The sequence below is a fragment of the Sturnus vulgaris genome, chromosome 2 (genome assembly GCF_052056855.1).
Source record: "Sturnus vulgaris isolate bStuVul1 chromosome 2, bStuVul1.hap1, whole genome shotgun sequence".
NCBI lineage: Eukaryota > Metazoa > Chordata > Aves > Passeriformes > Sturnidae > Sturnus > Sturnus vulgaris.
Window position 1 is genome coordinate 64,186,742 of NC_142244.1, and position 21,183 is coordinate 64,207,924.

At 35.2% G+C, this 21,183-nt stretch overlaps 1 long non-coding RNA gene across 1 annotated transcript in view; it reads left to right on the forward strand.

The window, feature by feature from the left end:
* The window catches only part of LOC148224829 (uncharacterized), a 60,231-nt gene extending 39,471 nt beyond the window's left edge, over positions 1–20,760 (forward strand). Inside the window, exons 4-5 of the long non-coding RNA XR_015801523.1 lie at positions 6,104–6,160; positions 20,004–20,760. This is a non-coding gene — a long non-coding RNA (uncharacterized LOC148224829). The remainder of the gene's footprint in view (positions 1–6,103; positions 6,161–20,003) is intronic.
* Positions 20,761–21,183: the final 423 nt, after the last annotated feature.

A 21,183-nucleotide genomic window follows, 5' to 3' on the forward strand; every position in this document is an offset into this window, starting at 1 on the left:
ACTAGAATGAGAAAGATGTAATAAGTGTTCTATGAATTCTTTTCTGGAACTCCCTGGGACTAAATGTCAATTTACTTACATTTCTACATAGCTGTAATTGATTCCACTTTTGCTGCATATGATATATTGACTGAAAAAAGAACATGTAAATCTTTAGGTTTCAATGACTTCTTTTTTATTACCATTTCCACGGAAATGAAACCTCCAGGACAAATGCACAAACCCATCTATTAATTGCCAGCAAGCAGATAAAAATACAAAAGCTAAAATGTTAGGGATAGAATGTCCTGTAAACAGTATTGGCTTGAATGAAAGCTGAAGTGGTAGCATCTTTACTTCTGCCTCTTGTTTTTCTCCATCTTCTGTAGCAAAGAAGGCATATAGGATACTTAGTCTCTCTCTTTAAGGTTAACTCTAAAAATGGCTTCATTGTAGTTAAATATTTTTCTTTTACATTTAGATTTACTTGTACAGAAGTAGAGGAGAGGAAAATAATTTTTCAAAATAATTTTTTTAATTAAACACAGGAAAACACTTCTGTGAAACTTGATAAACCTGTTGAAAAACCTAGGAATTTGCTTTCTTCTAAGACTAAACAAATGGCTTTCCTAGAATAAACAAGGAATTTCATCATCACAGCTATTTGCTTTCTTTGTTTCATTATAAAGTCTAAATATGAACCCAATTTATTTTTAAAATTTTAATGATATGGTATTCCAGATTTTGGAGAAAACTAATCGTTGGCTGCTGATCCTCAGGAAAACAGGAATGCTTGACATCTTATGACTTAAAACTAATAAAAACATGTTAACAGTGTGGTTTTAACTGAAAGAAGAAGGGAGAAAAATAATTCATATTTTTATCTTCTGTTCAAAGATGAAGAACAAAGAGCAGTGGGATTTTCAGATCTATGCAATTGTCTAAAGAAATGAAAAGCGTTAATCCTTTGCAGTTATTTTTCTGCAACTCTGGTCTCCTAAAGACCTTTCATTCTATCCCCATACAGTCAGTTTAAGGAAGGTGAGCTTGAGGACACAAGAAGCATGCCTAGGGTTACAGTAAGCTGATGATGCATCACAGTCACAACAAGTTGCCTTCTTAAATGCTTCTATGTCTCAGCTAAAATCGGGTAAATAGGAAAAAATTATTTTCTTCTTGTCAATATCTCATTGCAAGGTGAAAGGCAGAAAAATAAAACCAGCATGTTTGTAACTGAGGTAGCATATTGAACTATATTGAAGCATACCATACACAAACACTCACTCCTGAAATATACTGCAGACATTTAGTTATCTAAATGATAATGCATTTGTTTCTTTAAAGAAGAATACTATTTGCCTTGCATTTGGTGAAAGTTAACCCTTCTGTGCAATAATTGATTTTATATTTTTCATAATGCTTCATTTGTTTCTGGGGTTTCAGCAACTATGCCATGCTTTATATAGTCAATACAATGAAGCATCTGGATTACTGTCACATGTTCATTCACTGTCTTTCTATCCATATAAATACTACATAGAACCCTGTCTCGGATCAAGTTGTGTAGATTTTGATGAAAAACTTTGAAGGAATCTGATCCCAAGTTTACAGAACCTGACCCTGATCTGTACAGATGGCTTGGGATGGAAAAACTGGGAATAAAAGGAACAGGAAACACAGAAACTATGAGTTCTTACAGGGTGACTCTGATCTTATGCAACATGTGCACTTATGTGTTATCTTTTTCTTCCTCTCCTTGTTATAGACACTGTGTTCTGTTTTAGTGTTTTGCTCCCCTTACTCCACTGTATGTTTGTATAATAGAAAATATATGCTGTTTGGAAAGGAAATACTTCATTCCCTGCAGCTACTAACAATTTAATTTTTTCAGAGTTAGAATGCAAACATTCTATTTCTGTTTTTCTTCACCTCAGATCATCCTGACAGTACTTAACTCCGCTGGAAGGACATTTTGACAATAGGTGAAAGAAAACACAGCAAAGTATTCTTGTTAATATAGCTCAGTTCTGAGCTGATCTGACTGATGAGATTGTGTGACTTGAGCACCAGTGTTTTAGAGCCTGGCTGTTGGTCTCACAGCACTCACAGGCATAGACTGAATGTAAAGGACAGTCACACAAGCATACAACCTCCCTGTCTCCATTATTCTTGAAAAATGACCATACCTTCAATTAAATACTTCAAGCCCATTTGTGCACTTCCCCTCAGTTAAGGTTAATTTCTCATATAGTAAAACAAAAGCTAAGAAATGAAATAAGTAAATAAATAAATAAATAAATAATCTTCTAAATAAATAACATTTCAATTAATAAAATCATAAGGATTAACTTCAGTGCTTAATTCCAGTTCCTGTAAAATCATCCTCACCAAAGAAACACTCAATTAAAAACATTTTTTTTTGTGTCTGAAACCCTTAGTGTGAATATCTGAGGATTGTTCCAAGTCTTCAAGGTCTAGTACCACACAGAAGAAGAGAGGTTATTTTAAATCCTTTCAGAAGTTTCTGATAGAGTAGAACAAAACCTCAAAAAAACACCAAGACCAAAAATCCTCAAATCTATTAAAAAGTCCACAATAAAAAATTAAGAAATTAAGTGACTGATGCATGTTTTTGAAAGGCACTTGTGTGAATATATTGTTAGAAAAAGTTTCATCAGCATATTTTTCTTATTTATTTCTTAAGAAGGATTAGAAAGCATAGTGGCTGCATCATTTGAAACTAATTTAGAACCTTAGAAAAGCCATGAATCACACAATTTAATTTACAAAGTCTGCAAATCCTGTCATTCTTTTACTTTATGCCAGATAATCCTATCCCCAGATACATTATTTTGTTTACTATACATTTTGATTAGATAATTGAGAACAAGGAAAGAAATTTAACAGACACAGCAGATTCATTTATTTTCCTCATTTAAGTACCTTTTACCTTTAGCTCGCACTCAGTTTTTGCTGGAGATCAAATCAACAGAGAAGGAAAATTTAAAAATCATTGACACTTTTAAAATTAAATAAGAAGAGAGAAATAGTGATAGACTACCTCATCAGTTCCCAGAACATTTTTGCACAGAGAAGTGCAAATTTCTGTAATAACTATTTCTTACAATTTGATACATTGATAGATACCTTAGGAACCAGATAAGATTATCTTCAGATTCAGAGTTTATTACATTAGACTAATTTGGACTCAACCACTATTGACTGCAAAGTATTTAATGCCATAATAGCTACTTCAGCACTGTTTTTCAAGCCATCTTGTTAGATGCTTCTAGAATCTGAAACAATATGTTAAAACACATTTATTACAGAAAATAATTACAGTTCCAGAATTTCTCAAAATTGCCAGAGAGAAAACCACACAGCTGGGCTGGAAGTTTGGAAAAAAGCCTTGCAACAAGCATGATTAAAAAAATGCGAGGGTAATTGATAAAGCTCATTTCTGATTTCTGATTATATCAATTATAAAATACTTTATTTATAATCCACTTAGCTTCTGTAGAACCCTATTTATTAAAGAAGGGTATACTGCATTACTACAAGGTTTTCTATCCAAAGGACTTGTGGTGGAGCTACTTGTGCCAACACTGTTAATGAGCAGAGAGTGTGCAAAGGGTTTGAAGAGGGATCTAAGTAATAATTTGAATTTGAAGTCCATGGCAGTATTATCTGAGTGAAAAACCTTGATATTGGCCTTAAGATTACTAAATATGAACAAAATAACAGAAGTGTTACTTGGAGATATATTTCACTTGTGCACTTCCATTTTATTCTGTTTCTAGTTTATTTTGAATGTTTTTATTGCTTTAGCTGAAAGCAATCTGTATCATCATTGAAACAATTCAGGTTATAAGATAGTGGACTTTGCTACCCAGTTGAAATCTCATCTTCAAGAGTAAGTCAATAACTTCCTGTATAGGAAAATGGCTTTGGCCTTTCTCGTACTAACATCTTTTCAAATTAAACAATTCAGATATTTGGATCAGAGGTTAATTAGACTATGTTGAATGTTGAATTAAGAATACTTTATGCTGTATACAAATGAAATGTGGTTCCTTTGAATATTTTGCACTTGGCCTTCATACAGGAGATTTATGGACCACAGCATTGACTACATTGTTAAAAGAGAAACTTGGACTTTTGAGAAGTTAGATTTGCCTGACATGGCAAAATAGTGTGCAGAATGTAGTCTGAAAAAGTAGCCCATTAAAAGCCCAGGAAATTATTAAATTTACCAGATTGGTGAGAAATGAGTTTCCAGCACAGAAATTAATAATTTTTAACTTTTGTGGTGTACTTCTTTTGCTTAATCAGGTCATGTATCAATTTTTGCTACTTAGGATTTCACACTTAGGCACAAACCTGCCCCTATAGGTACCTTTTCCCATATGTCTGTTTTGCATACGCCTACAGCATCCTAAAGCAAAAAAAATGATATATTGGGGTAAATCCAATGGAAGACCACCAAGGTGATTGGGACTTGGAGTCCATTGTGTAGATGTAGTGACTGTGAGGACTGGGTTTTTCTGGAAGACAGAGGGTGTCTTACTGCTGCCTTCAACTACCTTATGGGAAGATGTGAAGAATATATAGCCAGTTTCTTTTGGGATGTGCACAGTGATAGACAAAAGACCCAAGTACAATTTACTGAGGGAAGTTCTGATTCTGTATTAGGAAAACAGTGTTCAGCATGAGGACAACCAAACACTGGAAATAGTTGTCCAGAGCAGTTATGGAGTCTCCACAGGTGGGGATATTCCAGATTCCACTCAAACTGAGCAATCTGAACTGTGTTGAGCTAGATAACCCACACACGCCCCTTCCAATCCAAATTACTCTATGATGCTATGTTTGTGCACTTGAACTGTGCCCTCTACGTTTACAGAGATGGTAGTTGTGTGTCATGACTCATTTGATATGCTTCAAGCATCTCTAATAAGAATCACCTACTCAAAACATTAACCATAGTGTAATGGCTGTAAAACGTTGCTATAATGAATGTAGTCTTCTAAAACTTATTCACATTAATCCTGTTCATAGAATCAGCATGATCATTGTTAAATGACACAGTATGTGAAAGCAATGGACGTATCCCTCTGTCCTTTGAACATTCTTGAAGCTATTTTGTCAGCTTTTCTTTCAAAATGCTATCAGGGATCCTTCTTCAGTCAAATTTGACTAAAAAATATGAAACACTCTTTGCTCAATAATTTAGTGATTACGATTGTCATTATGAGTATGGAAGGGAGTTGCTTCATGACCTCAGCCACAGGAGTTTCTAACCTACTTGAAAAATGAAGAGTGTCTAGTTAAAAGGCATAACCCCTCCACCCACTGAACTGGTGACACCAAGGTTGCACCGTCTATTTTTTACCTTCAATCACAGAAAGAGTTGGAGTTTCACTTAATTTTCCCAATCCATGCCCTAGTTTCAAAGGATTCTAAGAGATGCCCCAATCGGAACAATTTCTAGATGAGTGCATCCTAGTATATCAGCCAAGCTAGTGTTTACAAATTTATTTGCCCTTAATTTATAGCAGTCATGCTGCTTTCCACTTAGTGAATAGCAAAGATGATAAGCTACTTAAAAGTATAGGATTTGCTTACTGACAATCTTTCACAAACAACAGTGGAGATTTCAGTTATATGGTTTCTTTTACTGGAATTGGTTTTGGACCATGAGACAGTACAACAATGAATAAATTCTCATGCTCCAAATTAAAATAAAGCAGCAAAAAGCTGAAAAAACTTCATTGATGGATGGATGGATGGATACCATCTTGTTTCCTTCCTTTCCAACTGAGCCAATGTAATCTCAGATAGTCAGTATTAGACTGTTTCCTGCCACCCACACAATTAGCAGAGTTGTCTTTGATGCATAAGATGTTGACATGGCCTTAAAGTCTGTCAGTGTGCATGACTGTAAAACTGGTGCAGTAAACTCTTTAGCCTGTTCCTGATGCTTAGAAAGTTTTAATCTTGCTTCTGGTGTCTGAAGATTTGATGGTGTTGAAAAGGCCTGAAGAAAGGGTTACTGCTGATATTGTCAGGTATATAATGCATTATGATGCTCAGCTTGAAAGTTTCAATCTCTTATCTCTTACAGGAATATAGAGGTCGAAGTTACCTCCAGCATTTTTTAATCCAGTGGAGTTCTTCACAGGTAACCATTTATATCAATCCCTTTCACTAAGTTTATAAGATTGCTTAAAAGAAGCTGAAAATCTGCTTTTAATTTGATAACGGTTTTGAATTTCAATTCCCGTATGTGAAAGATTTTTTCAATTTTTTTGACACTGAAATAAATGTGTTCTTGGCTTTCTGAACATCGTACATGAATCCTTTCCTTAGCTGATATTTTTCCCCAACAGATTTACAGAGCAATCATACCTCCATTGCTTCTTCATTTTTCTGTAATAACCAAGCCATGGTCTCTGTCTTCTAATCATATGGTGATGCCTTAAGTTTTAGCTTTCATATTTTTCAGATTCTGTGCTGCCTGGGTAAGCTTCATATTAAGTGTTAGTAAGTTCTCTCCACAGGATAGGTAGACAAAAAAATCCTTTTCCAGCTTGAGACCAAGGATAATTGCTACAAGCTTCAGGCCCAAAAAGCATAAACAACGGGGAGCTGAAGAGAGCAAACAAGGAGGATAGGACTTCATGACCTGAAGCTGTAATTGGACAATTAACCCCAATATGCAAACGGACCAAAACTGATAAAAGTGTAAAAACTCGTGACTGGGATCCATCTTGGATCCATCCTGGGTGCAGCCCTGGCCAGGCTCTTGTACTGCCCAAGGTGTATCCTTAAAAGGCCTTTCAATAAATACTTACTTTATTATTTCAGCTCCCTCTAGTCTTTGTTCCAAGTCAACCTCTATAGGCATCAATGGTAGTAGTATTATTCCCAAAATATTCTTGATAAAAATTCTTTAACAGACATGAAATCTGAGCTAATCTTTCTTAAGCACAGATGACCAAAACAGTGTGTGATTTTCTACACAAAGGTTAATTAGTGCCTTATTTCATATTTGTCCTCATACAAACACTTTTTAGATAGTATTTGACATTTTTGTGTTTGCACTGCTTTTCCCCTATCAGTTGATTGTTTCACCTTGCTTTAATATGCATGACTGAAATTTTATTTTGTTTCGGTTCCTTCTTCCTCCCCTCCTCTGCCCTCCCCTCCCCTAACCCTAAGCATAACCCTAAATCTAGGTGGAGCAGTAAAGGCCTCAAAGGTGTGAGGCTGGTGCCCGACAGAAAGATGTGGAGGGTGCCATGTTGTGGCAGTCCTGTGTTCCCCTTGGCATGCCTTTTGTAGCTGCAGAGTGCTTGGAGCTCTGGGCTTTGTGGTTTTCTGAACCCTAACCCCTCCCCTCCCTTCCCCCTTACCTTTCCTCCACTTTTTCTTTCATTAAGAAATATTAAAATACTAAACAAATTTATTTTAAAAAGTGTTCCATGAGATTTTTGCTTTAGTAGCCCTAATTTTCTAGCTTTCTTTTCTACCTATGAATAATGTCTTCTCAAGTTCAATGAGTAATTTCTCCTGTGGCAATATGTCATCTGCTTCACTGAAATCTAGACATGTTTCATCTACTACATTTCACTACTCTGAATAGTAGGTGCCAAAGAAGGATTTATAGCTCAAAATCTATGCCTTGAACCATCTCCCTCATTTAGCATTTTCCTTCATGTCTCTAATTATTCTTTCCTTGCAAATACATTCTAAAGCTTTGCATATCTTTAAGACTTGCTTTGTTACTGTCCAGTAACTGTCCATCATTTTATTAGCCTTGTCTGCTGTTCCTTGATTACATAGAAATATCTCTAACTTGATGCATTTATTGAAAAATGTTGCCATTATAACTGCAATTTCATTTGCAGTTTTCTGCAGGAGACAATGTTTCATTCCTGACTGCATTAAGTTGCTTGATTTTACTGTCATTTCAGATATGAATCTTTTAATTTTCTACTCTCATCTTCTCTTTGATACTAAATTTAATATTGTTGCCCATATTGAAAACTAAAGTTTTCATTTGATTTTTAAGAACATTCCAAAACCAATTTAAATCTATATACTACCCTTCGAAGTATAAATGTCTTTTTGTCTCCATTTCTTTTTTTTTCTTGTTGTTCTATTTCCTGAGCAGAAGGCTGGAAGTTATTATTCCTAAAACATGGTGTGTATTGTTTGCATAAACTAAGTGGAACAGGAATAACTTCCAGAATCATTCAGAGAACATATTGAAACATACATATGAGAAAACTGAAGTCAATTTAAAAGCAAGAAAAGCTGTAAAATATATAGATTATTGAGATGGGATCATTTGGTGTTGATTTCATGTTTTCTTTCTTATTTGCTAGATTAAGATTAAAAAAGAAATTATGAACTACACATGCTGAATTTATTATTTTTGGTAATGGCTGTCTTCATCCATTATCAGTGTAATTCATAACAAATCACAACAGAGTGGTTAATCTTCACTAGTGAGTAATTTAATAATTTAAAAAAAAAAATCTAATTTTTTAACTGTTTGGAAAAGTGGAATGACTTTTTATGTAGGGGCATCAGCTACTATGGATAGCCAGTCATATTGGCTTTATCCACTCTAGTAACTCAAGAAATGTTTGCAAACAGTCACAGAATCATAGAAAAGCTGAGCTTGAAAGGTGCCTCTTGAGGTCACCTAGTCCTTTCCCCTTCTCAGGGCAAGGCCAGCTAGAGTAAGCTTGTCATTGCCATGGCTGATCATATTTTTAACATCCTATGGAAAGAGACTCCACAGCTTCTCTGGGCAGTCTGTTCTGCTGTTTAACCACTGTCAGGGAAAAAAAAAGATTATGTTCAAGTGGAACTACTTGTAATTCCTTGAACATTTTAATTGATATCCAGTTCCTCTTCTCTTATCACTTCATACCTTCAAGAGGAGTCTCCATCTTCTTTACTCCCTGACCTCATCAGACATTTGCACACTTTGATAACAACCTCTTGATTCTGCCTTTTTTGAAACTGAACAACCTTAACTCCCTCAGTCTCTTGTATATCTGATACTCCAGCCCATTAGAGAACCTTTGTGTCCCATTTCTGTGCTGCTTCACTGAATTTGTCCCATTAATTCTGTATCTTTCTTGTACTGAGGACTTTATAACTGGACATGGCACTCCAGATTTGTCTCACCAGTGCTGAGCAAAGAGGAATTATCAGCTGTCTCAACCTCCTGGGAACATTTCTTCTAAGGTAGCCTGAAATGCTGTTGGCCTTCTTTGCTGATTCTTTGCACTGTGTCATTGACAGTTTGTCCACCTTGACCCCCAAGACCATTTCTACAGAGCTGCTTTACAGTTGGTCATTCCTCACCAAATGCTGGTGTGGGATTATTCATCTCCAGGTTCCATACTTTGCCTTTGTCTTTTTTTAACGGCATTAGCTCTTCTGCCCAGTTCTCCAGTGCAACCCTATGGTTGCCAAACACTCCTTCCAGTTTTACATCATCTGCAAATTTACTGAGAGTGCACTGTGTTTTTGGAGTCAGTGTCAACCCTTGGAATACAGTGCTTGCCTCTAGAGGACTTCACAGTGATGACCATAATCTGTTGGTTGTAGCACAAGAGCCAGTTGTCAGTTTACCTCACAATCCATACATCATTCAGTTTGAACGTTATGAGAAAACCACAGATTACACTGAGAGATTGTAAAGAAATTATTAAGAAACTAGACAGGCTAGGGTGACTGAGCATAAGGCTCAGTTTACACACAAGCAGCCCCTTTCATACTAATTTTTGTTTATATCTCTTTCTTTCCTCTCTGAGCCTCTTTTCCCTACACATCACAGCATGTCTCTATGTAACTCAGCTGATGCCCACAACCCAACCAGCCTGGTTCTCCCCTGACTTACAGCCTTATCAGCTGCAATATTCAGGTTGTTCTTTCTGGAAGTAGTGCCTATAATTTCTGGATAGATCATCAGTTAGTGTGACTGGCATGATTTGTCTCTTTTCATTGTCATCATGTATGTTTTATCACATTTGTGTTTGGTATATTTTGTTTCTGCTTTCTCTGTTTTCCCTTAGTTTTCCAATTGACAGGACCGTCAACCAGATAACCTTACTGGAATAAACATTCTCACACTCCCACATCCTCATCACTTACCATGACTGACTAGTTTTATTTGTTACCACTGCCACCCCTATCATTTGTCAGTTAGGAGTGTGTTCCTGTATGTTGTTGTTTATGGCTTCCTCCTTTTCTTATTATCCCTTTTATTTACTGTGAAAATGTCCTTGACTAGACACCCTTGGAGAAGCAGAAATGTTCCTTTGTAATAATGTTTTGTAATGGACTTCTTCATGTCTGATTTCTCAATTTTGCCCTAATCTAATCCTATTTCATTAAGGAATTTTTCAGTCACAGGGGGCTGAGATTCATGAAAGCTGGTGAATACCACTAAAGGCTGGTATAAGGATACCATTGACTACATCATCTATGTCCATATCTTTTGCTACCCTGCATCCCAACCTACATATTTTTTCCTTTGTTTTTGATATATCTGTATATGCCTTTTTTGTTGCCCTTCACATGCCTTGCCTGATAAAGTCCAGCTTTTGCCTTTCCTATCTGCAATTTAGTGTGTTTTCGGTGGACCTTTCTCCAAAGTCCCTGCTTCCCTCTCTTACATATTTCATTTCCACATTAGTTTTGTCAACATCTCCTTGTGCACTCTGGTTTTAGTTCCTGCTCTCTGAGATGAACCATTCTTGACTTTGGAGGAGGTGATTCTTGATCTTTTTAGAACCAAAGTCTCAATAACTCACTCTAGAAGCCAGGAGACTTGTCCTGTGCTAATTTCCTTAACATTTGTGGTGAGTTGACACGTGCCACAGAGCTTTCTGAAGAAGCAGTTTGCATGCCACCATCCTGTCTAGTGAGGTAAAACATGTTGGAACAGGTTGAAGGTCATTTCATACTGCTTGGCCTCTGTGACACAGAACTGTCCTAGGCCTATTCAGTTTACTGGAATTAGCATAGCAATAGCATCTGAACCTCCTGCTTTTCATATTTCTGGATTGTTAATTGTTTTCAGCCTTAGATTTCTGCACTGCTGCTCACTTCTCCATTAATTCTTAGATATCTGTTGCTGGTTCATTCGATAGATTTCATAAGCCAAAAATTCACTTTTATCTGGAGACATGGATTATGACTATACCAGTAACTAAAGAAAACTGTGGGATGATTATGTTTGTTCCTCTCTAAGGGCACCTGTTGGAGACCATTTGGTACCTCTTGTGCCCAGGGCTGGCTACCCTAACCACAGCAGCTGTGTCCACGCTGCATTGCACTCAACCCCCTGGCCCTTGTGCTGTAACTCCTTGGCCCCATCCTATGGTTACCGGTTTCTGTGATTTTTCACCTGAATGTGTCTGAAACAATTTAGTGGCTGAACTTCAGCCAGGCAGAGGAGTGTTTTTAAAGCATAACAAACCCTGGAAGTTACATGAGAGAAAAGCCAAAATCCTTGGGGGTGAAAAGCCCCAGGTGGTAATGGACTATTCAGAGTGAAAGCAGCCAAATTGTGCAGATCAATTCTGGTTTTTGGGGTGATGCCCAAAATAATCTTTCAGACCTCTGTTTAGGCATTGTTGGAGAGAGTGCTAACTGGAGCAGTCTAAGCAAATACAGCAAATGGACTGCCAGGGGCTCAATTTGTGAACTTGCTTCCTGCTTTCTTTTTCTCATTAGTTTCAACATACAGAATTCCAGATGATTGCAGTGAGGTTATTTGCCTTCTGTATTTAGCTTACTCAATACCATACTTAAATCTTCTTCCTGGACATGAAGTCAAGGCCTGACAGTAAATAGATAAGGAGACAAAAACTTAAGATGATACATTAAAGGAAATAAATTTGATAACTATTTTAAAAATATATTTATTTATATATTTTTAATATAGAAATAAGACAGAGGCATCTATCCTCTAGTTTCTAATCAGGACTAGCTAAGAGGCTAGCTGGCTTAGAACAGGGAATAGCTAAAATAGTGGCTTCAGAACTAACAAGTCAGAAAATACTATGTCAGATAAAGGAGTTGTTCCCCTTAAATCTGAGGAGAGGGTTAAAATATCTTCTGAAGAAATCAGCAGTGAAAATCAACTCCCTCAGGGAATACATTTACCTATTTTTTTTTCTAGTTCCTCTGATTTGCTTTTATTTTTACACCAACCTCCTTTTTTCTTGTCTCCTTTTTACAAGGCCGCATCAATTCTATGCTATTTCTTACTCTTTTCTTAGGAAAATAATAGCTTAAATATGAAGAGTTTTGCTCCACTTAATGTAATACTGAGTTTCCTAAATCTGTTCTCACAAATGCTTCTGGAGAAGCACTAGGATTCAGATAGTCAACTTTAATATGATGATGATTTGATCATGGAATAAGCATGTCCTTTATGTATTTTTTTCCTAATATGTGTTTATGTGTTTATATTACTCTGTTGCTCTCTGTGCATTCAAGAAATAATTAATTCCCTCCAAGAATCATCTCCATAATAACATATATGATCTCCTCTTCCATTTCTTCTCTTTATTTCCTTCAGTTTTTCTATACAATCCATTCTCTCATTTCTTAATTTAATGGGAAAGTATTTTGCCATTTACCTGGGTATATTTTATTTGTTTCATAGATTCAACCTATATATGTTTAATAAAGGTTAATATCAGACCCTTTATTTTATAAAGAAAATATATCTTTCTATGTATTCTATGCATAAGATACGTATATTCTATTTACTCCAATATTTCAATATTTTTACTCATTATCCAAGTATCAAAAGTAGCAATTTTATTAAGATGTGGGTTCCTACTATATTGTTACATTGATTCCAATGAGATGAAAATCTCTTCATTGAAAGCAAACTAAACCAGATTTTCTGAGTTATATATTTATGAGATAGCTTATGAAAAACTTGGAGAGTTATTTTTGTGTTTTAAATGAGTTTATAAATAAAGCCACCTATCTTTTTAGCTCTGTATCCTCTCCCCACTGAGAAGCCTGAAGCAAAAATAGCTTTAAAAATACTCTCTATGTGTCATCTGTTTCATGTTAAAGGACTTCATGCTCTGCACATTAAGGTAGTCCGTTTAGTTTTCCTTTTCCTGTTAAAAGCTCTTAAAAGGCTTCTCATCAATGTTGCCTGGTCTGGGAAAATGTACATAGAACTACCATCCTTGCTGACACCCAGAAGTCATGCCATAAAAAAAGTCAGATTACAAAAATAGGATGAAAAGTACATAAGAGTTACTGAGGAAAGGATGACTTTCTTTCTTTGAAGTCACTCACATTGATGCCATTTCCAAACTTTCATTAAAGTTTAGTTCATATAGATTTGCAAGTGGATCAGAACAAGACTGGGTAACTTACTTTATTGTATTCTGACAATTTTTTCTATCTATCCATGGAACATGGATTTATGCCCTGAAACAAATGATTCTTTACAATTCTTTCTTTATAGTGATTTCTAGTGACTAGAACACCAGTCACAGTTTAGCCACTTTTAAAATACTTTGATATTGCTTGTTAATCTTAGAACAAAATAATAGTAAATTAATGACGGCAATGACAGTGAAGAATGTTTAATCAGTCTGTCTTAACACTGTAAAGGCAAGGAGTGACAAATCAAAGTTTTGTGTATAATTGTAGTGCATAACAAGTATTTGTGAACTATAACAAAGCATACATTATAACTCAACACTATATCTTAGAATAACATCTGCATTTTTCTGATACTGATGTCTTGGATATCTGTAACTAGGCTTTCTCCCCCTCAGTCTTCTGTTATTAAACTGAAGCACATGTAAGAATAAGTGTCTTGTAAATTAGACCTTTTATATAACATATTCTTTTTTGTCTATAGTACATATTGTGATTATATCACCTCTCAGCTGTTCTTTAAAACCTTAGAACATATACAGAAGTTTCCCCAACTTCAGTGGAAATTAAGCAGGTGTTTCAGACTAATCACTTGCTGCAATGCTTTGTGGAATGGGATTTTAATCAGCAATTATAAGATATATTTTCTTTCTAGAAGTATAGATTTCTTTCAATGTAATTGAGAGGGTGAGCCAGTTAACGAAGCTAATTTAGTGGCATATGTCTGAGCAGTGCTAGTTTTATTAGGTGCCTCTTAGAAGTGATGTCCATTAACTACAAAACTAATAGCCTGATTCTGAAAGCATTTTATTTATAGAGAAGAAACACTTCCTCCATGCTCCCACTGACATGCATCTCACCGGAATAAATGCTGATATTTGTACATTTAGATCTTTATTTTTGCCCATGGTTACTAGCATCTGTTCACTATTGTTATACATAGTATACTTAGCCTGCAGTGAATTATTTAGTCACAATTTATGACAGGTTTTTAAAACCATGCTTCTAAGGACTGATCCTTGAATTCTCTATGATAACAATGTCAACACTTCGAGCTGTGGAAGTTGATGCTAATATCTAAGAACTGCTTACAAGCAATAAATACATAGAATGATGAGCTTCAGCTGCAGTTTATTCCTTTCAATATGCCTTTAATGCAGATATATAGTTGTTGATGCCTAATAAGCTGAGTCTGTTATAGGACCTCTAATGTTGGGCAATTGTACTAGGGAAGGAGGCACAATTCACACAGTATTTTCAGCTGGATTTTTCTATTTCCTGTTCATTAGTTGAGAATTATGTCTATAATTTTATGCCAACACAAAAAATTTCATTTAGATTTTACATTTCCAAAACTGTTAGGAAGCAGTTTTCCCTTGAACTGTTATGCTCTCTAGCTACATGTACATCTTACTCTGCAGATGTGTTCCTTGAAGGAGCACTTTACTGCTTTTCTTTATGTTTTACCTTGGGGAAATAGAGCTAGAATGAGGGTATTGCATGCATTTAAAAAATTGTATACTCCTGTGAAATTGGAGTAAGTTTCTCATAATTTCCTAAGGGATTTAGTGAAAGAGCTATTGCTTCCAAATTTCAGTCTTGTTTTTAATTATTTCAGTGACAAAACTGATAAATTAAAGTAAATTATGTGCCCCCCCTGCTTTTTTTTCTCAAGTGGAAAAGTATATTTTTTGTATTTGGCAACCACTAAATGTAACTGCAGGATTATGGCTTTTTCTAAAGAGAAAACACAGTTCAATTGCAAGTCTATTGAAAGTAGAAATTACTGTTTGAAATGATATAATTTACTGGGGGTCAGATGAGCTACGCACAGGTCTTTCTTGATTGTTACATTTACAAAGCTTGACAAAAAAGATAGGCAAACTGTCTTTGCCCAAAGTTGCACTATATATAATCTCTGTTACATGAATATAAAATTTGATAGAGCTGTAAATACCAAGACCAAGAATTCAGGATGAAAAAAACAGTTCACAGTTCTAATCAGAGAGACTATGTTGTCTTATATAATAATAAAATATGTCTTATCTGCTCTTTTAAAAATTTTAATATAAAAATATGTTTCAATATTTATTTTTCAATATTATCCAAATTTTTATTAAATATTTCAATATAAACATTGCATAATCTTTTTCTTTTTTTTTTTTTACAAGAAGCCGATTAAGAAACTAGATAATGCAACCAAATTCCTTTAAACTGTTTTTTTCATTCAGGTTACTTTTTGATGCTATCAGGAGATGAAAGAGGAAAAAAACATCTGTAGTGAGTCCTTAAAGCTGTTTTAAACAACAAGGCATGTATCCTGTCTGGGGTTTGACTCCAATGTCTTATGTTCCTCTTTCACTTATCTTGTGGTTCTTTTCCATTTTTCTTCTGCTGTTGATGTTTTTCTTGATATACTACTTCTTGTTTGTGACTAGACATGGGGGCTGCATCGACTACAGGGAGTATTTTCACTCAAAACCTGAGGTATTCCTCGTTCTTTTTGCTCCCTTTTTGAGGGAAGTCTTTAGTCCCAGAAGCTTTACCCAGTGAATCTCATTACAATTAACATCTATGATGATTCTATTTGTTGTTGACTACGGTGAGAGGGCCATTAATGGCTAAGAACGTTTTTGGTTCATTAAACAAAATGGACACAGAAAATATTATGAAACTCTATTATTTCCATTAGACTGAGCTCTATAAAAATGACCATTTCATTCAAAATTAGTCTTTGCAGTTAGTAAATCAAAGAAACCTGCAAAATCCTTAATCTTTGAAAGATAAAGATACAAACTATAACTTTCCCAATTTCAATAATACCCTTGTAAGCACTTTGTTTTGAACTGTATTCTGTGAACTGTTCTTGAGTAGAAAAGCCAAAATCAGAACTTGGTATAAACATTTAAATTTGGCAGAAGAATGTGATTAGATCTAAACCTAGGATTTTGTCAGCCAAGACATTTATTGTTTTCTGTCACTGTGTTTGGAACATGCTAAGAAAAATTAAACTGATGAGCAAATGCTGTTCAAATGATTTGGCTAGCAAAGGGAGCAGCTGCTGCTTCTGACTTATGATACATCCTGAGTCCACAGAGCCATAAAACTGTTATACATGTTATTTCCTAGGATGGCATGCGTGGGAAATGGTTTTTTTGTTTTAGTAAATAAAAGATAAATTTAAGTGTATAAGTTAGAGCCAAAATGCCCAGGCATTTAGCCATTTGCTTATGGGTTATTCCAAACCACAATTGCTCTTTTTTTTGAGAAAATTAAAAAAAAAAATTCCCCCTCTTGTGAAACTATATAAAAATTTTTACTCCTGGTTACCATCGAGAAAAATCTAGTCTAATCAGATTTAACCAGGCTTATCATCTTGGAATTTGAGCACTTGTGGCATTCGAAATTATGAGAAATCCATGAAAGACCAACAAAAGATGCAATGAATGTGAACTATAGAGCTCCAGAAGCATGGTCTAAATAAATAACTGAAAAACTACAGAAAATGTTTGAAGGTCAGAAACCATTCTATTATTGAGACATTAAACTGAGTATTTAGTTCCTCAAGAATGACAACAAATATTCAAATACTTGAAAATGGACTGGAAATACATGGAATAATATCTTGCACTACCATTAGGATTTGATGGATATTTCAATGCTTTGTGGAGCATGCATCCTGTAAATAAATATATTTCTTATCTGCATATTTATTATCACCTTGTTTCATCAAAGCAGAGGTGTTCTAAAAATACAATGTGGTTATTATTGCCTCAACTGACCTAATGACCTTTTTTCCATATTTATATGAGCAATATGTACCCCTGACCTCTCATTTTCAAATACTGTAAATCAGTTTGACATCACTAATACCAAACATACTGACTACAACTGCAGAGTAACCTGAGAACAAATTTCCTACCCAGGTAGAGAAGTTTCAGTCTCTGCATGTTTTTGGGATTTGGACAAACAAATGAAGGTTTGATCTAGCATTGGGGATAATCCATGAACTGTTTATGGTCCTTATTCTCATAAAGTTGTTCTAAATCAATGTCAGATTAACTTAGCTATTACTCCCTGATTTTCTGGGAGGGTGAAGAAGGCAATGTCTGCCTTTATGACCCAATTTGAGATGTGTGAGATGTAGACTGAAATTTATGAGTCATTCTGCAAAGTGAATGGAGAATGAAATGGTTCAGAATAACCTGGTCTGAATTTGGGTTTTTTTGTCGTGGATGAAATCAATACCTTGCCATAGCTCTCTCTGTAGGTGGCCAATGAAGACAGGGCTGCTAATTTAGGCACCCCGAATAGATTTCGTCTGACTGAATGTAGATAATCATATCTGGCCTAGGCATCCTGAGCTCTCTTTGTAGTCGCTGGAGAAACAAAGTAATTTTAAGGTCATGTTTTATCTTTTCCATCTATGAAGGCAGGGTAGCACGGCCGTAGCACCACAATCGGATAAAAGTTTTATGAGGACTTATCTCTCACAGATCCATGCCCCTGCACACACTAAGTAGAGAAGCTGGCATATGGCATGAGACACACATGGATCATCTCAGCATCATCTGTAGTCTATAGTGGTTTGAGCTATGGGCCTACAGTAGCTTAAGCACACATTTGTAGAAAGATTTTTTTGTGGACTGCTTAGACTTCCCCTCTGAAAAAAGAAATAATGCCATAAAATTAAAAAAAATCAGTTATTGAAAAGGTCAACCCTGTAGTCATAGGTATGACATTATCCTGCTATTCTATGTTTTTAGGAGACCACATTTGCTTCATTATCCAGAATAATATACAGAAAATGGCAGCCTAAATTAACTTTATGCATGTTAGATGCGTCAGTGCAACATTTCAGAAAGTGATGTGAGCAGGTGTGAATTCTTGAATATAAAAGAGAAAGTCAGAAATGGGAGAGATGGTAGGAAGTGCGTTGCTGAGAAATATGGTTATTTCACAGTTCTGTGACGTGGTTCTAAAAAAACAAGTACACAAATCATACTGTGCTGTCTAGTGCTTAAAACAGGCAAACAAACTCAGAGAAAGAATTGGCTTACAGGCCCGGCTGCAAAGCCTTCAGTCAACATAGTTGTATAGCACAGACATGACAGCAGGAAACTAGTCAGGAAAAATATTATGGCTTACAATGTCCAGATTTCAATAATAATTTTATCTATCTTTCTGTGCCAAAATATTCTGCTATACCTTGAGAAATGATAAATACAAAGGATCAAAGGCAATGAAAGTTATGCCCTGATGGAGTGAGAATAGGATCATCATGTTAAGACAGCAAATTTTCTCATTTATTTCTTTCTTTTAAATACTATTGCAGTCATCATGAATGGTGGTAACAACTGAACCAAGCACAGATAGCCTTGAGAAAGAAAAGTTCAGCAATAGGAAAGGAGAAAGGAACACTAACATCAGTATCTAGGCAATAGGCAGAAGATGGTTTGTAGATAGGCAGCCAGTTTTTAAAATATTTTAACTCTTTATGTAACTGTGAGATTGTTATACATTTCCAGTCTATTCTGTTCCAAGGAATGCAGAGTGAATTTAAAAGCAAACAATATAAAGATATTCTTAACAAGTTCTCTTACTTATAAGGAGTAGAATTTTCCTCTCAAATCCCTTGCAAATATATTGCTATTTAAACTACAGAAGCTGGAACACAGGTATTTTCCTTTTTTCCCTTTATACATGCATGTGATTTGTACCATTAACAGCAACACTTTTCCTGTCTTTTTTTGATGCAGGATAGCAAATATATACTGTGTTTCCAGACCAGATTAAGAATGTGTAAAAACTAAATGCTTCCAGTCAGTCTCATTATTGCAGTTGGAATAAAATTCCAGTCTCTGCTTGGCTCGGATACTTAATTTATTGTATTTTAACCCCTATATTTAACCTACTAATATTTTGATGTCTAAAATCTGAAGTTATCCTCAGATGAATATTTTCTGCTTTATAATCAGAAATAATCAGCTCTTCAGCTGCAGGCAATATGTGTTCTATTCAGCAAATCTGTTGCATGATTCACAGATCAGCACAAAGAAGCTATTCTCTTACTTATGAATACTATCTTCTCTCCAAAATTTACATATCTTATTCAGGCAAAAATTCTGTTGATCTTAGTGTTAACTTGAGTGAGTATAAAGGATTAAGATCTCTAGGTAGAGTCACGAAAAAAAACCCCCAAAACTACTATATAAAATTATATTCAAAGGAACGTTTTCTAACTGAAAAACTGAAAATAATTCTTACATAGTTATACATACCTTTCTAGGACTTCCAAGGAATTATAGGGGCTCTATGGAATTAGAGAACCCAAGATATGCCATCTGCTATGAGCAAATCATCTTTCTGCACTACCACCTCAGATCTCACCCAAAATTAATAATCATGGACAAACACTTTCTCGAGATAATAAACACAGAGAAATTTATCTGAAAATCCATCAAATGTTCAGGAGGAGATAACCAGTCTGTAATTTTTTTTTATAATTTTTGATTTTTATGAGTATGGAGCAGGCTTTCTAGGAAAGTTGTATTGAATGTAGTCCTTTTCCATTACAGACTCCTCTTAGAAACTGTGGTCTCCTCATACCCCATGCAGAAAAATTTTATCATGCTTCTGGAGATAGGTGCTAATGTGAATGAAATGGGATTTGTTGCTGAGCACGTGGACTCTCTTGCTGCAAAGGTTAGACAACTGAAGTAACTGTAAGTAGGCTTGTGACACAATAAATTTTTCCACCTATGGCTTCCAGTGTTGGATAAAATAATTTGCAATATCACAACACAAAGAATCAAGCACCAAAGCTACTCATGTGTCTTGCTGGTAAGAATGCAGGCTTTCCATGATGGCTGAAAATAAGGGATTTTTCTGATTGCTACTCTTTGAATCTAGAAGCCAAGATTATTCCAGGAGAAACTGAAGATTATTTTATTATGGAAAGCTGAAGAAGAACCTGAGTAACTTCATCTCTAATTTTGCTGTGCATTAGCATTGCCTTTAGATCCCATCCCCTCACTGCAATTTCATTTCTTAATAAAATTTCTTATCTAGCTAAATAAATGCCTTATCTAACTTTATGTCCTTCCCCTAGTAAAAAATTCCTGAGGGAATTCCTTTAAGACAGTAATATCAATATCAGATATATTATTTTCTTTTGTAGCCTTTTCTTTGAGATTAATTATGCAATGTGTGATTATTATATAGCTTCTATTTGAGAAAGACAAGATGTCAATTAGACAGCTAAATATCAGGTTTAATTTCTGCAGAACTGAATTACATGAGATTGACAAGTAATACCACTTGTTTAGTACTAAATAATCAATGCAATTTATTCTAATGCACTTTCTATAGTAAACCCACTGTTATCACTCAATTTGCCATCACCATTCCATCTTGCGTGTGATTCCACGGGGAAATTCTAGTGGTGGTGATATGTGACCTTACTATAATCTGTATTTGTGCCTATGCAATTGTTTGAATTAACAAGCAGCAAACATCTCAGATTGTAATACAATGCGATATTATGCATTATTAACAAATTCTCAAAAGAAGAAAACGATTACTTGAGGAGCTGTATATAGTTTATATTGGCATATTTCTGAATGACAAGTAAATACCAAAATTCTTGGGCTCTTTATAGACTTACTGGGTAGTCACAGAGAGTGCTACACTTTTTTTAATGTCAGTGAATCATGGCTAATATTTATGGTACCTTAGTGAAATACTTGCAGTACAGAA